Here is a 14,031-nt window from a genome sequence, read left to right as displayed (position 1 = left end):
AAGCTATTCTTCTTGCCATACAAGGGATGCTGCAGAGTCTCCAGTGTTGCATGACCAGGTTCCATTTGGGACAAGCTACATAACATTATGCTGCATATGCAGGAATACTTAGTCGCTTTTGTTTGGCATAATTTAATATGTTATAAAAATTAATACATAAACACATCTTCCAGCCATTATCTCAACACTTAACTCCATAAAATTATATATTATCTGCCCCAGTATTTCTCATAAAAAACCCTTGTTTTCCTAGTACTCTCTGTTGGGCTGAATCTTTTTTAGTCTCCATTGGCTTGTGATTGACAGGAACAGCTGCTGAGTTACCTCGGGCTCTCTGCCAGCCTTAGCCTCAGTGACGCAACACTGCATGAGCTCTGCGATCCATTCTTACCACAAGCCACATTCCTTTTTAGCAGAGAGCTTGCTCTTTACCGGGCTCTGAGAAAACTAAATACAATGTAACATTTTTACAAATTCATTCAACTAAGTTATTTGCATCTTATATTTCAATCCTAACTATCTTTATTTAGTGACTGGCCATGCCTGTGTTTGATTATTTTTGCATGAAAAAAGCTTTCTCGGTGCGATAATGCTTAGAAGTCTTGCCTAATTGTAAAGCGCTTGAAGGGTGGAGGAAGGCGCTAGCTCCTCTCCAACAGCCACTATGAGAATCTGTACATTCCTCCTTTGGGAGCAACCTTCCACGTCTTCCGCTCTTATTTCTAAGGATCGCATCATCGCAGCTAGAGCATCGAGTCTGGCCTGTAGCACTGCCAGTGTATCTTCCACTTCTTCCACTCTGTTTTCCACTTCTGTCACACTCTCGTTAACCTTCTTGAGGTCTGCTCTGACCAGGGAGACCTCTATCCCTACCAACTGTACAAAGTGTTTCCTGCAGGGTTAGGAACTTTCTTGGGTCAGCCACCTTTGGTTCCCAGACACTGATCTAGCTTCTGTTGATGATGATGCCTCTTAAGCATAATGGCGGTCTCCCGGAAATTGCCAGCCCAGCCTCTTGCAACAATATCCAAGTAGGACCATTAGGACCACTAGCTCTCTTCAGGCCAGATGCAGGCAAGTCAGACTGTTCAGCTTCTTCAGGGAGAGAGGGGACCCACAATCCACTGTGTAGGGAGCCCGTGCCCACTCAGCGAGTAACAGTGAACACTTATCCGGACTGCCTGCCGCACAATCTTGGGTAAGCTGTGCTCGGTTCAGAAGCCTGCCACAATGCCCCTCCTAGTCCACTGCCAGCTAAGTTGCAGGTGCCCGACTCTCAACACTGTTTCCTGGGGCTCCGGAATCAGACTAGGCGCCGTCACACACCTGTGGGCTCCATGACTCCAGCACCTCCTACGATCCTGGATGAGAGCGGCTGCATTGCGCGCACCACCGTGCAGAAAGAAAACACTCACTGTGCACCTCCCTGTTTACAGCTCTCTCTATTTCGTTGCACCGGTGAGCACCAAGGAGTCATGAATTCTTCAACAAAGGTCCTGCTTCACCATGCCTGGGGAGTGAGGCCACCACCAACCTGCCCGTTCGTGTTTCTCAGGAGGGCTTGACACCGTTGTCTCCTTTCCTGCTCTCCCCAATACCTTTGCCGAGATGGTGGCCACCCCATCGCATGTCTCCAATTTCCTTTCTCGCGCGTCCTACGCAGACTATCTTGTCTCTGTGGACTGCCATTAGCTCTCAGAGGGTTTAGTTCCTCCTAAAGGAACTTCCGATTGATCAGGGACAGGATTTTAATACAATTTCATTGGATACACAGACAAAACTCTTACAAACCTTTAAGTGGAGACAACAACGTTACTAGGTTAATTACGTTCATGTTTGTGGTTCCCTTACAGTTTGCAGTGTGAATATATACAAATATTGCGCAGCATTATCATAACTTGCGATTCTTTGTAACGGAATAGGAGTCGTATAGTGCTCTGGCGATGGTGTTTGTCTCCCTATTGATTCAGCAAACCTCTCTGCCTGCTCAGGATCACTATAGTAGCGGGCCTTGTTATATAAGATTCTCAAGTGAGTATGAGGTTTGCTTACTCCTCAAAACGTCTTAGCCACATCAAAGCTTTTTCAGGCATTTTGCACAGCAAGGCTAACGTCTGGGTAGAGTTGGTAGCTCATATACCTGTATTTCACAGTTTCTATCTGTCTAGCCACACACAGTAGTGTGCCACAATCTCTGTTATGTTATGTTGATTTATTCCGCGCAACGCTGCCACCCAGGGGCAGTCTCCAGGTGCTCGCGTGGCTCTGCAAGAAGGGGTGGGGAGGTTAATGGGATAGAGTGAAAGGATAGGTTCAGAACCAGGAGGAACTAGCATCTGTGGATGTTGTTTTGCATGTGGTAGTTTGTGCCAGAGGCCTCGTGCATTGTAACCGTATGGGTAAGATGCACTGCCTCGGGCGTGTGGTAGTGTTTTGTGTTGGTGTTAGTGTGTGGGTTATGGTGGGTTAGACGGTGCGTGCTGGTTAGATAGTGTCCATAAAGGATCCAGGCATGGGTGGATGTAGCAGTCAGTTAATCTGGTATCTTGGTGTATATTTGTGTGGTTGATGGTTTTGTGGACTATGTGGGTGGTTCACTCTAGGTGTGCTTCAGCATCTAGACACATTGGGTATGAACATAGTATTGATTCTCTGTTTGTTTATGTGTAGTGTAGCTATTCCAGGGTCTGCTGTAGTGGTGTCAGTTATGTTGTAGGAGCAGGAAGGGGAAAATGGGTTAGCAAGTCGGTCAGTTTGTTGGAGCCTCTGGAGCGGCTCTTTGGTTGCCGCTTGACAGTATCTAGCCAGAGTTCTTGTTTGTGTTCTTTGGCCCATGTAGTGTCTTCTCAGGTTGTTAGTCCGTGGGCTTGCTGTTGTTGGTGTCCCTTCGAGTTTGTCATTGTCTGCTGAATAGCAAGGTTTTGAGCTGTTTCCTTAAGGTGATGTGGTCTTCTGTGATTCTAATTTCTTTGGGCATGTTGTTCCAGATGTTAGCAATTAGATGTGACAACGATATTCCACCGAATTTCCTTTTTTCATATTGTTTTGCCTCTAGTTGTGGGTTGTTGCTGGATCTTAGTTCCCTTCCTGGGTGGTACTGGCTAATCTTGTCTTGGAGGAATTACACTCCTTGTCTGTGCGAGGCCTTGCGGGCAACGCAGAGTGTTTTGAATTTGATGCGTTTATTTTTTGGTAACCAGTGTAGACTTTTCAGTGCTGGAGTGATGTGGTTTCTTCTGTTTAGTCTTAATAGGATCCTGGCTGCTGTATTTTGCACCTTTGGAGTTTCTTGGTAAGTCCTTCCGGCATTCCTAGGAAGAGAATGTATGCAAAGTCAATTCTTGTGAGTATCAGGGATATGATTGTGAGAGTTCTGTGGGGGGAAAGACAGGTGGGGGAGTAATCTTCTGAGCAGATGTCTGTGAGGCAGTTGTTAAGGCTGTTATTTTGTTCTTGGGTTCTGTTTGTTTTCACAATCAGTTGAGTATCGTCTGCGTAGTTGTAGGCGGTGAGTCCGTGGGTTCAAATGATTTTCATCAGTGGGCACATGTAGTTGTGGAAAAGAAGCGGGGAGAGGCTGGATCCCTGTGGGACTATGCAGGATATATTTTTGGTGCTTGAGGTGAACGATGATAGGTAGGTTTTTTCGGTTCGGTAGGAATGAGTTAAGCCACTTCAGTGCGAATTCCTGTATGCCACATTCCATCAATCTTTTTATTAGTGTTGCATGGCTGATTGTGTCAAAAGCCGCTGATATGTCCAATAGTATGAGGGCTGATTGGGCATCATCGTCTGATTTTATTTTCTGGTCGTCCCATATCAATAGAAGTGCTGATTCTGTTCCTCTCATTGGTCTGAAGCCAACTTGTGATCAGTCGAGTATTCTGTTTGTTTAGACGTATTTAAGAAGGATTTTGTACACGTGATTCTCCAGGATCTTTGCTGGGTAGCGCAGATTGGATATCGGTCTGTAGTTGCTCGGGACTTCTGCGCCGATTCCTTTTTTATCAGTTGTTTAATGTATGCTGATTTGAAGGAGGTCCTCTTTTGAGCGATAGATTCATTAGGTTATGGCAGTGTGTCGCCGGAGTTCTGTGGTTGAGGAGTCCTTTGAAGATGTCAGGCGGGCAGGGGTCCCTTGGGGATCCTGCAAGGTTGGTCTCCAACATGGCAGAAGACCCACTCAACAATTGGATCCTCAAAGCCCTTGACCAATTGGCACTAGCTAAAACATTCAAAGCAACACCAACAAACTGGCAGCAAAATGGTTCACAGAAGAACTGAAAAAAAAACAACAGCAAAATGGAAAATAAATGGAGGGAACAAAACACCCAACAAGACAAAGTAAAGTACCAAAGACGACATAAAATATACAAATCACCAGTCCTCAAAGCAAAAAGGTTATACTACGCCACAAGAATAGAATCTGCAAGCAATCCACAGAAAGTACGCTTCAAAATCATCTAAGAGATTAAAAAAACATTCTTCCTGCAAGAACTACATCACCCCGACACAAGCACTTTGTGACAACGTTAGCAACCACCTGAGGGCAAAAATAGACACAATCAAGGAGACCATCAACCTAGCCAAGGCAAACACAACCATGACTACCAGACCACAGATACCGGGCGAAACACCGGACGAATCGCCGTTTTTCAATTCTGCAAATATCTCTTTAAGAACTGTCATGTTGCTCACCATGATCATGCACATTTTTCATGTTGTTGTTTTATTGTTTGTTTGTTTGTTTGTTTGTTTTTTTGTTTTACTCACTTGTAATGCGCACCAAAAAAGGAGACGAAACAAAATCAATCTGTACTTTTTTTCAAATCATTAGTTGGGTTCCAACATAGGGGGATCCTTTGGGGTAGTTTAAATAGGCCAAGACTGAAAATACTTCTAAACCTTAGCAGCCAACTTATCAATAACCTATGCACTGAGATGTGAGGGTCATAGCTATCTCTTAGTATTCCTGGGAGGCCACATAATGTATAGGCTTCAGTCCCACCCTCTATTGTTCAACTTGATTACACATAATCCTATAGACCCACGGCACTTAAGTGCATTGGGCACGTATACTCTTTGTTGGTGACTTTCACGTAGTATAGGAAGGTGTACCACTTCTTTAAATAAAACAGAAATTCCCTTGAACAGTGGAGGATATCTTCTCATTCAGAAGTAGGCTCCATGCATCTGGCCGCTAGTCGTCGATAATGGATATACTGCTGGTGTTCCACTTTGCAGAAATTGCAATCCTCCCTACAAAGAACATAGCTCTCACCATTTACCTCATACCATGGGAATTAACCATACATTTATTTTCCAGTAGCCCCAGTAAGCAGGTAGGTTATTTCCACATGAATGTTTCGTTGGCTATACAATTCACCAATGTTACCAACTTATTCCAGTAGTGATTCCATTTACGGTAGCTCCACCAAATTTACAGATACCAGCCTCTCCCACGATACCCTCTCCCATCATAGCCCGTTGTTTCCCTTTTTCATATGCTAAATTCTATGAAGTGTAAGATAACCCCTCGCTAAAAATCTAAATCCCTTCTCCATGTATTACATGCTAGAGGTGGGTCTTCTGTACTGATCTCCATATTTTGGTCCAGTTACTCTCAGCAAGTGCCTTCCCAAGATCCTTATGTCAAGCTATGGTGCAGGTAAGTGGATTTTTGGTTGGATTGCGATTAAGGCAGCTGCATAGTCGGGAGACTAAACCTATGGTCTCTGGTCTCAGTGGCGGTCAATATTATCTTTTCTAATGCATTGAAGGTTCTAATTGTTGCCATCCTATTGTGTCCCTGCTGAATCCAATGTATTAGTTGCGAGTAATGGAGGTGGTCCCTCTCACCCACTCCAAATGTGTTCTTACACAACTCAAAGGTTCTAACCTGATTGCGATCTTACATGTGTGCTAGATATTCACAGCCTCCTCTCCAAATGGTGAAGTAAGCTCCATCGTGGGCTGGTTCAAGGTCTGAATTGTACTGTATTGGGGTTGAAGGTGCAGGGTGTGATGTCAGCCCTAACCTGGCATCTTCACGGTCACATATCAGTAATGTAGATTTGGAGGTTGGAAGCTCATATATGCTTAACGGCCTATCCATTCTAGGGAGCCAGGGCACATACCTAAGAGGTCCCCCTGTTACCTCTCGCTCTAGGATCCTCCATCCTTTTTTTATCTATTGCCGATTAACACACTCCTGCAATATTTTCAAGTGAACTGCTTGATAGTATTTTTTAATGTTTGGGATTGCGAGACTACCTGTGTCTCTAGCTTTAAGCAACGTTGTGCTGGAGATTCTGTGGAGTTTATTCTGCCACACAAACAATACCAGGTCCTGCTGCAATCTTTTAAGGACTCAGGAGGGGACAGCCATAGGGAGGGATTGAAAGGCATATAACAATCTGGGGCGAATGTTCATTTTTATTGAGGCAATCTGGACAAACCAGGAGTGTGCCTACGCATTCCATGTTCTCAGGTCAGCCCTAATTGCCTGAAGCAATTTGGGAAAATTGGCCTAGTAAAGTGAGGAGTAATGGGGGGGGGGCAGTGAGATAGACTCCCAGATATTTAATAGAGTCTCCAGACCAGCGGAAGGGGGCTATTTCCTTCAAGGTGTCTATTGTTTCTTCCCTGGTGTTAATGTTTAGGGCCTCACACATAATCAATATTTTTTTTAAACCAGACACCACCTGTAACTCCCGCAAAAGATGAAGCAGCCTCTGGAGAGAGTTGTGCGCATCAATATGTAGCAGGATAATATCATCTGCAAATAAGGCAATGTTATGGCTCATTTGCTTACGTAAGGAATAGCAGGATTTGTCCTCCTGTTAAAGGCGAGGGGCTTTACAGACAAAGCAAATAATGAGGGCGAAAGAAGCCTGCCTTGTCCATCTGAGGAGGCTGAATCCCTGCGACAAAAACCAGCTGGAGAAGACACTTGTCGTGGGAGAGGCATAGAGAGGGAACACTCCATTTATAAATGCATTCAACGCAGTCAAAAGACTTCACTGCATCCATGGCAATGGCCATGGCTGGTATTTTAGTCCTATGCACGATGTCTATCATGCTAGCAATGGTTCTCACATTAATCGGAACCTTGTCTCCCCGCAACAAAGTTTGATCGCTCCGTTCCAATTATAGTGGGAGGCATTTGGACCTTTGCGTACAGCTTTATATCAATACTAAGCACTGCTTTTGGACTATAAGAAGCGTATAAGGTAGGGATTCATTCCTTCCATATGGATTACACATATTTTGGCCTCACTCAGAGGTGGAGGAGGCACCCTGATGCCAGAGTTGGTTGAGTAGTATGTGAAGGGGCTCCAAGAGCTGATCCTTGAAAAGCTTATAAAATTGTGGGGGTAATCCATCCACCCCTGGGGTTTTCCCTATTTTTAGGGAGTTAATGGCTCGAAGAATCTCTTCTTTTGTTATATCCCCATTTAGGTAGGCTTTTTGTAGGTCTGCAATTTCGGGGACTTTTTCTATCTCCTCCCCATCAGGGGATTCTGAGGAGTAGAGGGATGTATAGAAAGGGTCGGACTCTTCCAATTTCTCTTATTCAGAGCATACCATTCCTCCCCCCTCATTACAGAGCCCTATTATAAATTCTGATCAGTGACGCTTTGTCAATTTTCAAGCCAAGATCTTTATAGCTTTATTGCCACTCACAGAATACTTCTGTTTGGCCTTCAATAAAGTAAGCTCTGCTTTGGACCCCTCCAAAAATATAATTTGCGATCTGGTACTTTGGAGGTCTCTGAAAGCTCTATGTGAGCCTGTTCCCTTATATTTCTTCTCTCTAACCCTCAACTCCTCATAGAGGGTGTGTGTCTGTTTCCTCCTTTTTTTATTCATAAATGCAGCCTTGGAGATCAGAATGCCTCTTATGTAGCCATTAAAGGCATCCCATCGGTCTCCTTTATTTTGATCCCCACATTACCCAGAAAATAGTTCTCAATCACATTTGCAACCACTTTGCAAATTGCTGGATCATTTTGCAAAGTGGGATTTCATTTCCATTGCTTGGGTTTCACCACTTGTGATTTTAGATTAACCTTTCCATAATGGGGGCATGGTATGAGAAACTGATATTTCTAATTATTACCTCTTCCATCAAGTGGCAGATCTCCTTATCTATCAGAACATAATCATTTCTGGAGTATACGCAGTGTATGTGCGAATAGAATATATAGTAATGCGTTCTTTGGGTGAGCATGCCACCAGGAGTCAATCAGCTCAGATTCCAAAATCTGGAATTTAAGCTCGACAACAGGGTTGAGTAGTTATGCAGTATGTGCCTTTCGATACATTCCAATTCTGATGGGGGGGCGAGATAAAATATCTCTCACTAATCTCACGTGCCCTGCAGCAAAGGCCAATAGTTTTCTTAGGTAGGAGCACAGAATCTCATTCTGCAGAGAATTTGGCCTATAGGTAGATGCTAAGGTATCTGAATACTGTTCAGTTTCATTAACAGAAAGATGCATCTCCCTTCCTTGTCGATTTTACTACAGTCCAACATGAACCAGGCTTTACCAGAACCCCTACTCATCCTGTCTTACATTTAGCCAAGGATACGTATTGACAGGGAAAAAACGTCAAGCAAATCATGTTTGTGACTTCTCTTTTTAGGTGTGTCTCCTGGAGGCATGCAACATTGACCTGCTCGTCCCTTAATTTCTGCAGGAGTAATGCTCTCTTCTTAGGCGAATTTAACCCCTTGATATTATATGATGCAAGTTTGAATGAAACTGCCACTTATTTGATAGCGTCACAATCCAAGGGACGTGGGTATATCCGCCTTTCGCGGTTTGACCAGATTCATGTGATCAATCAGGTTGCCATCTTATTGTACGAATTTAAAAGCATATGACCCTATAACCCATTACGCCCCAACTATCTATCTTACTTCGTACTAATAGAAATAAAACCAAAAACATTTGTAACAGTCAAAGCGAGAAGCAGGAGAGCAGACTACTTCCTTCACTTATTGTCCACTATAGTATATTCCAGATGGTACTGTGAGAAACCAGAATGTGTTCTCACGGATAGACCCAGATTATCTTTTGTTCAGGTGGCCAGGGCACAGCCATCGCCATTGGAACCAGACCCTGGGGCTGGACCAGCATGGGAGGATCACCTGGACAAAGGGCCCTTGGGAACTGTGGGGGGAATGCCCTCAGGAGGGATGCGGTATTCCCCCCTTTCCAACACCCCCCCAGTCTACATGGGATATGTTAAACCAAGTCCCATGCTACCCCAGCACTTTCCCTAAAGTAAAGAAGGGGAGAGCCTCATGGGAAACCAGAACCCATGTACCTTCAACCCTACATCCACCTTCCCCACTCCGACAATACCCTACTCAATTTTCCCATGATTAACAGAAAACAAAACAACTTCCCAAACCCCCCCACCCCACTTTTTATACAAACACTGAGACGAGGATGAGAGGGATTGAGAGGGAGAAGATCACTGAGAAGAAACACACTCAGACACAGCGGAGAGACTCTTCCCTTTTAACAAGGACAGGCCAGGTCAGGCATCCCTCTACAACCATTCACATCTGATTCTGGTTGACATTCCCAGAAAGTATAAGAGGAGGAACCTACAGGCCCACTCAGAGCAAGCTGGGCTTGCTGGATGGTGCACGGAAGCCAGAGGGAGAACATTTGAGCTGAAGAAGCCCTTGAAGGCCTGGAGGAAGAAGGACTGCCTGACTGCTGGACTTGTGAACACAGGGGAGGCTGGAGTGTGGAGAGGGAACTGCACCTCCAGGGAGCCAAACCAGGGGCAGCTGGGGTTACCTGGTGGTGCCCACACCAGAGCTCCTCCCCTCAGGAAAGCAGGACAGCCCAGGTCTTTGAGGGACAGGTGGCGAACCCTGGCCTCAACATGTATCCCTCCTGAACTCCTGCAGCTCTCAAAACCGCCAGAGTGCCAAGAGGGGGAGCTAACGAAATAAGAGCAAAATCAGAATGAAGGATTATGGGACTTGGCGTACAAAGACATTTTAGTGAGAGCAACTGAGCAAGGTGGAACACGAGTACGAGCAGGACTTCCGGCGCTAAGGCAAACCTACTGGAGCAGAGTGACGGACCAGGGGACGAGAGCAGCGGGTCAAAAACCCCAAGAGCTCCCTACTGGACATTGTTGCCTCCGACAGGCTGAGAAAGACACAGGGAGAAGACTGCATTGTGTTTCAAGGACACCAGCGACCCTTCCGGGTGAACGGTAGAGTTGGATAGGCGAGGCCAAACCTGTGGTACTAAACTTAACCCGTGAATTGGATAGCATAGAACCAGGAAAGAAACGCACACAGCCGCGACCTGAGAGACCGGTGTGTGTTAAAGAAAGTTTGAAGCAGTAACATTTAATCGCAAGCGGAGGCTGCACACGTGTAGATGAGGCGTGAGGAAAGGCAGACCTGTGAAAGAACTTTGAAGTAAAAACAGCTGAGGAATTAGCGATACTGAGTAAGGAAATAGTCCGGTGACAGGGAAGTAGCCCACTCAAAAGTCTCTGTGAAAGGTGCATTATTTGTGAACTTTTAGTCGAAGTGGTTCTGCGGAGGTCTGTAAAGGAAGCCATGCACATTAACACCCTAAAGTGGTCTGAGCTCGGCTGAGGGTGACACAAAGTGAAATAAGCTTCTTTGCAAGTTTTGGTGAACTTTGTGCTTTAAAAGGTCTGAGCCTGACTAGGGGAGACATACCTGAACTTTGTGGTTTGAAACAGTCCGAGCCCGACTAAGGGAGACCGGCATGAACATTTTTTAACTATATATTGAAGCTGGAAAGAAAGACTTTTTACGTGGAAGGCCAGATGGGCCTCGATCCACGTTTTGAACTACCTTTAATCTTGAGAACCTGAGCCAGAGTGTGTAATCCTGTCTATGGGGGCCGCCTTTCTCCGTGCTGTCCAGCGTGGGGAAGAGAGCTGACTCAGCCACATGGGTTCTTTATAGTTTTGCACATTATTTATTTTGCATATACATTTTTCCCACACATATTTTGTTACATTAGAGTAAGGGCTGGCATTAGGTTTTGTTAGTATATGCCATCTTGTTTTATCAAGACTCCACTAGGACTGTTCATCCTAGACGAAGGGCAAGATAGTCATTCTTCCAACTCCTTTTTTGAGAACAATAAATGTTTTCCAAATGTATCTTTCGTGTCTGTCTTGCTTTTGATATCATGCTTCCCTTACAGTACATTGGAGATTTGTACTTGGCCCTGTTGTGCTGACTTCAGGTTCAGTGCTATCCATCGTCCATTTGGGGCATAAGTCATTGGGCTAAACACATAAAGAAGCAAAGACAGTGCAGGAAGAGTACAGCTCACGAGGGAGGGGGAAGGTAGTGAGCGGAAAGGAAAAGGTGGAAAGGCTGGTTGAAAAGAAGCAGGTGTACGTTCTGAGTTGGGCTAGGATGGGCAAATGGGGAAAATTAATAGGCCCAACTCATGGATGATACTTGGCCCTGTGATGTAATTGCAGCTCTGCCATGAAAGGACAGTCACTGGGTCAAAGGATCCCAAAATGTGGGGAGGCAGGCAACGGGCGAGAACTGCAAAAGCCTTAACGGGGACTTGCCCTATTCAGCCTAGGACCATTAGCTGCAGACACCCGGACTGGATCGCAGGGGAGACCCAAAATCAAGGGAGGCAGTGTGTCACATGACCCCATGGGAGCCAATCAGAGTGCTTAAGGTGGCTTCCATACTTCCCATCAGGGTGCAGGCAGGTTCCCGGTTGTTGTAGGCCCAGGGACCTTTATTCTTTGGACAGGTCCATCAAATGGCACACAGGATCATCTGGAATGCAGGATGTAACAAAACATGATTTTAAAATGAAAATCCAGTCACATGATGTGGTTTTATGATCTTCTGGGAGCCAATGCATGTTCATGTTTGATTCTTATTTCACATGGCAAGCAAAGGTACATTAAGACTCCTGGCATGAGTGAATACTGATTTTTCCGGCCTAGCCAACTCGTACAATTCCTGCATTTAAGAGTAAGTAGCTGATTACAAGTCTGCATGTTAAGAGAATGCCAGTTAGATTAAATGTAAGGCTTCAGTTTAATGGTATTTTTTTCTGCCATTTCCGTCTGAATTCATCCACATTTATTTTGTGGCCATTTTATATGTATTTATCCACAATTATTATTCGTAATATAAATATAATTTGAAATCAGTATTTTCTGCATTTACTCGAATGACAAACAATAATTAAAATTAATGACCAGTGGCTACTCTTGGGATTGCTTGCTTCAAATCTATTTTTCACACAACCTTTACACTCTCCTGCTGTCATTTTACAATGCCATTGGCCTGTAAGGCTTGGGTGACAGCATCAGGAGCAAAACAAAGACCTGCGTTTCCTTTTAAAAAAATAAATACAGACAGAAAGCAGATTGATTTCTGTCTGCATTTATGTGTAAATATCAGTAAAACGGAAAACTGGGAGCCTTAATTAAATGATACCAGCCGGCCAAAAAATCCTCAATAGCCAAGAGAGTTTTGATGCATAATGAATTAGAGATAAGCTACATGTGCTTCAGCAGTTAGGTCAGAGAGGAGCATAAACTGTATAAAAGAATGGCATATATTTACGTTAGCCATGACTAGTAGACTGATGCTTGAAGCGACATAGAGGTTTGACTGGATGCAAGGCACAGGCAGGAGCTGGAGGAGGTAAGAGGGCGCTGGCAGAGGCACAAAAGGAGCTGGCAAAGGTGGTGCAAAAAAGGCCACCCAGAAGCAGATGTGGAGTCAAAGAAAGAGTAATGCAGTTTGTGATGAATCAGAAGGATGTGGAATACACTGGGTCATAGTTAGAAGAGTTTATTTAAATAATAAGAAAAAGAAAAACAAGACATAGGGCCTCATTACGAGGAGGGCGCTAAGGGGTTAACGGCGCTGGTACAGGTGCCGGTGCCTTTAACCCTGTACCGCCATATTGCGAGGTCCCCTAGCAGGACCCGCTCTGGACGTCTGGTTTTACCAGACATCCTTTGCGGGTCCCGCAAGGGGACAAGCATGCTAACAACGGGCCTATTAACAGGCCGGTTGTTAGTATCATCCCCCATTGAGCCCTATGGGGCTCAAATGGGAGTGGGGATTAATTTTTACAGGGTCTATGGAATGGGCAATTACCGGGTCCGCCAAGGTTGGCATGACCCGGTAATTGCCAATTCCATGGACCCGGTAAAAATTAATTACCGTCGGCAGCCATGCCCTTAATAAGGGCACGGCTACCGCCAGGGTCCTAATGAGGCCCATAGTAACAAAAACACCTAACTTGCCCTATAGCTATGAGGGAAATTCCCTGCCTACCAAAACGAAGGTTAAGGGTGCACATCAAGTCCAAAGTAAAAAAAAGTCTTCTTTCCGAATCCAAAACAACTAACTGGTCCTACCACTTCAGAAAACACCTTACTAAAAGGAAAAAGGGGAGGCTTGCACACTAATTGTCTATAGTATGGGATTCACTTTTCCCGTTTTCAAAGACAAAACTATTGCTTTAATTTTCTCATTGTGTTTCATATGTCCAAATCCCTTCAGGATTACTCGGCAATACGCTTAGCTCACTCCCACCTTCGTGGCACTGGACTCCCCCACCAGCCCCGCCCCCCACCCTCCCACCTCCCCTACACAGTACTGTGGTCCTCGGGTATGTGTCTTGTGTCACAATGATAGTATTTAACTTAGATTGTTGGTTTGTTCGGGTATTGCAGGTTTCCTCGACCGTATGCACTTGGCTGGGCTTGCAGCCAAACATGAACGTCCTTTCACTCTGTTCCCCATTAGCCTTTTTAGCTATTCCAGTCTCAGTATACAATGTTCGTGTTCCTCCCACAATGTTTCAGCTGGGTCGTGAATCCATGAGCTCCTCTTATGTTCCCTTGATTGTGGCGGCTATTCCAGATGTAACATACAATGTTTGCAGCTCTTTCACATTGCTTCCACGGGGCTGTGAGCCCATTATTATTTATTAATTTGTTTGTAATGCGATG

The 14,031-nt window shown here is 44.9% G+C and overlaps 1 protein-coding gene across 3 annotated transcripts in view; it reads right to left on the bottom strand.

The window, feature by feature from the left end:
* C5QH8orf88 (chromosome 5q C8orf88 homolog) overlaps positions 1–14,031 on the bottom strand; it is a 1,871,959-nt gene that overhangs the window by 1,083,840 nt on the left and 774,088 nt on the right. The gene's annotated exons all lie outside the window — the stretch shown is intronic.

This window comes from Ambystoma mexicanum, chromosome 5q (assembly GCF_040938575.1).
Source record: "Ambystoma mexicanum isolate Mex_15411 chromosome 5q, UKY_AmexF1_1, whole genome shotgun sequence".
Classification (NCBI taxonomy): domain Eukaryota; kingdom Metazoa; phylum Chordata; class Amphibia; order Caudata; family Ambystomatidae; genus Ambystoma; species Ambystoma mexicanum.
This window is presented reverse-complemented; position numbering and strand designations above follow the sequence as displayed.